This window comes from Leguminivora glycinivorella, chromosome 14, assembly GCF_023078275.1.
Source record: "Leguminivora glycinivorella isolate SPB_JAAS2020 chromosome 14, LegGlyc_1.1, whole genome shotgun sequence".
Classification (NCBI taxonomy): Eukaryota; Metazoa; Arthropoda; class Insecta; order Lepidoptera; family Tortricidae; genus Leguminivora; species Leguminivora glycinivorella.
In genome coordinates this window covers 13,322,497-13,326,982 of record NC_062984.1, presented here as the reverse complement: position 1 = coordinate 13,326,982, position 4,486 = coordinate 13,322,497, and positions in this window count along the sequence as shown.

Genomic DNA, 4,486 nt, shown 5'->3' with positions numbered 1-4,486 from the left:
GAGAAACTGTGCGACTCGCCCTTTATATACTTTCGACCATAGAAGATTCTAGAACTCTCTCAAAAATTTTATGTGGAATTCAATCGATCGCTCATTACTTTCTTACCAACCCAATAAATAACATAATAATAGTATTAAATTTTTTTTCTCAAACATAGTATGAAATATTGATGTTATGTGCCTTATAATTGGCAGCGAAGTATGACGTTGCAGGTGCGGCTAGGACGATTGATAGATAATGGAATTTCATACAAACCTTGCAGGCCAAGGCCGGCAAAGTCCTCTTTTTTATTTAATTTCCAAACACAGATAATTGTGACATAACGTATTTAGCCAATTAAAAAAAAAAAACTATAAGGGGCTTTATAGACGTGCCGACTGCAACTGGTACGGGCCCTAGACAATATTTGATTTTGGGTGCGTTTTCATACAAAAAAAATTTTTTTCGTTTTTTTTTGGTTTTTTTTTTTAACTTTTTGTTTTTTTATAAGCGTATACGGGGCATCAAAGGGGAACGAAAATTCGATTATTTTTGCGCTACGACGCACCGTTTAGGAGATACAGCCATCCAAAGTTACTATTTTCAGTAGACTATTTATTTCATACCATGTTTGAGAAAAGCACTATACATACCTCGGCGGGAAATGCTTGCTTGAAATGCAAGAAATTGCATTTCAAGCAAGCATTTCCCGCATAAAAGAAAGATTAACGTAGTATTTAGAATAAGTTGGGTTAGCGTTTTCTTGTGACCTTTAAGGGCTTTGTCCCGGCCTCTGTAGTAATGTACTATTAATCTTCTTAAAATCTGCTCTTAAAGTTAAAGTTACTCCAAAGTAGAACCCTGTATCATGATATGGATGCGACAAAAATAATTATACAGCAATTAAATATAAACTGTTATTAAACATAAAACCTTTATTGTCCAATCGTTGAAATAAATCCATTCAAGTTGTTCAAAATCTTTCGCGTGTTAGCACAAAAAATTGTCGAACCAGAAAAAACCGATACATTTTGAGCATTAAACATTTTCGGTTCACTTAATGCTCGCGGTTTGGCGCGATGAAAAATCCGATTTTCCATAATATTGATTTGGATAGCAAATGGAGGCAATATCGAAGTGCTGATTTGTCGCTCCGCTGAATATTGGTCTGGCGTGGAGTCAAATCGACGCGGGGCCGACCGACGCATATCGACGATGTGGCGCGACAGAAACAGCGGAACATCTGGCGGATATTTACCTACATGTATGTAAATCGTGTCGTTTCATCCACGATGATGTTCAGGCTAATAAAACCCTGTGTGTGACCTGTGTGACCTAGGTGCACCGATGATTTTTTATATTGTGTACTCAATCATTAAGTAAATTACAAAATCATTATGGTGAAGATACTTGTGACGATTACTTTCAAACTCAAATAACTTTTCCTATATTACACTGATTACAATTTATCGTCATAATCCGTTCGTTAAGTCTCACTCTTGATTTCGGGAATGGCAACATGTATCATAACCATGTATCCTCAAAGTAAACGACCTATTTACCCTTTCTGGAAAAACTTAAATAAAATCTTGTAAGTAAATAAGCAATGGGTCCGCTGTCCCTTTTCTCCTACGCCGACATCCCAACACACAGAACAAAATAGCTAACATTGATTTCGTTTTTCTCATCCACAGCTCATTGGTAGACCGTTATCTATTATTTACACTCGCTGCGAGTCGTTCGAGCATCAAGAGTGTGGTTGATGGGGTAATGTGGAGTCGGTAATTTTTGGTGGCAGTCGATAATGCTAATCCAGGGAGGATAATATAGAATTAATCAGCCAAGCGTCTATTTTTAGCGGAAAATAAGCTTCTTAATAACTCCCCGTCGTTTTTGCGTCGGAGGTTAAAAAGAAGCTGATATGACTAGTAGGAAACTAGCCTATTATTAGTATGTTGTCTATTTCAAATCAATGAGAACCGTCTCAAATATGTAAAGAATGATAGGAGCATAACTGCTAACTTTAATTTACCACGCTGAGTTATGCAAGGCACTAATGAATAGCGATAGCTCGTGGCAGTCGAGCCTTGATTTAATTCCGCCGAAGTGTGGAACCCGGCTTGATATAATGCTCGACTAAATAATGCGGACCATCTCTCTTGCCTCCGCCTCCATACCCCTTTCCTAGTGTTGCCAGGCATTAAAATGTACGATTTTGTGGATATTTAAAGCTTTCTTACATAGAACCCTTATTTAACTACGTCATATTATGTAAATTAATTGACGGTTTTGTCTCGAAAATATCTGAGACCATTTGTTGACAAAATGCTTAAAAGAAGGTGATTTGCCTCCATACCTCTACTTTGATTGCGAATTGCGATTATTTGGCCATGATGATTATGGTTTTAACTGAAATTTGCTAGAATTCAGTACACATGAAACAATGAGACCACTGAAAATAAAGCCGCTTATATTTATTAAAATGCAAGATTAGCGGACTGCAAAAACAAAAAATAACTGTGATAAAAAAAATCATGTCCGGTCAACCAATTGGAACCCTAAGCCACTGTAGAACTATGTCATAGTGATGTTATACTCATACTCATACTCATTTCAAACCATCATTTCATTTCATACTCATTTTAATCAGATTGTAAGAAATTTTTACATGGTTGTAAAGTGGCTTAGAGTTCCAATTGGTTGACTGTACATGTATTACTGTTTATGTATCTGTAGTTAGTGTTTTTAATCCAAAGTCCAAGTATTTCAATATTCTAATAATATTTTAATATCACACTTTTTAAACTTTAAAAATCATATAGTTATGATTTTAGGAGGGTATTGGTTAAAAATATATATCTACAAATTATTTTTAAAATCTGGCAACACCAACCTTTCCCTACTTTGAGATTAATCGTCAACATACCTCAATGTCAACCGCTCTTGTAAATGACGCAAAAAATAGTGACAAATAACCGTAAATATGAAACAGTCCTTTCAAAATCACTGTCGTTTTATTACACGGAATTTATTCCTGTAACGATGACATGCAAACGCTTTTGGGACTAAATGATGATAGCGGTTTGTTTTATTTTGCGGAGCCATTATGCTAAAATATGCTCACGCGTTTATTCTTAAAACTGGGAAGTCATACTGTTGGATGTAGGTACCTCTGTGTGATTAAAATTTTGTTTTCAGGAGTAGCGGATAAAAAAATGTGTCTAAACTATCAGACACTCTTATATTTAACATGTGTTCCACTGAAGAATATACGAGTACATATGCTATTTGTCGTATTTATAGTTACATAGGTATATCAATATTTTAAATTAAAACTTTTGCATTACAGATAAATCTGGTAACAGGGGATCGATGTTAGAATTTCGAACGCACGAATTCGCCGTTCGAAAATCTGTGGAAAACGACGTAATGCTATTTTTGAAAAAGAACGGCTAGTAATTTTAAAACTAGTGGTAATGACCACTCGTTTTCGATTCTGTTAGTAGAATTTAATTCGCTAGTAGTGAAGATAATATTGAACGAATATCACGAAATCGAATGGCCGAGATTCTTAAATCGGCCCCCTGAATGGTTATTATAGAAAGTTTCATAGAAGGTCACCTGTAGCATCGTCTTTTTTGCGTATTATTTTCTTGTACATAATTTTTAGGAGTTTAGAGTAAGTATATTGACAAATTAGGATTTGATCAAGAAGTTTTCAACAGACTTCATTTCAGTCTTGCCTGATAAAGTTTTCAAAAGTTCCTGAACAATGCGAAATGTGTTATTCCTCAAATCTATGTTACCTAAAAATATACACTTTGTAAATTAATTTAACCCTGTCGGACACTGTCCGACTAAGCAGACACGTTTAACCCGTTTTGCAACTTACCTAAATCACGTATCGGACACACACGCTCCGAGTCACGTCCCGTGGTGTCCGTGACAGATCCCAGTTGAGCTTATTACTGGACCATTACACAATACCTTTGATATTTTATTTTAATTGAATATCACTTTGATGTTATTGATGTTATTTTAAAGTATGGGCATTTTAACACAAAAGAAGAGACTTTTAAGAAACAAATCAAATTGATTTATCAAATATATTTCAGCAATTCCCGTTAAGTTTGTACATTTGGATCACGTCTTCGATTTGGATAAAAATTGGTAGGCTGATAGAGTGTATTATGCTGAGGAAGATCCACTAGGTTTCCCAAAATGTCCTAGGTTGATTGAATGAAACTTTCCTTTTTTGTTACCGAAAATGTATAGAAATCTGGTAACAAAAAAGGAAGGTTTCGTACAAACTACATAGGACATTTTGGGAAACCTAGTGGATCTTGCTCAGCATCATGGACTCTATCAGCCTACCAATTTTTATCAAAATCGGAGACGTGATCCAAATGTACAAACTTAACGGGATTGCTCAATTTATGCTTTTTAGGAAGTTACAAAGTTAGTCTTAATAGTAAAAAATAATAATATTCCTAGTTTGAAAGTTAT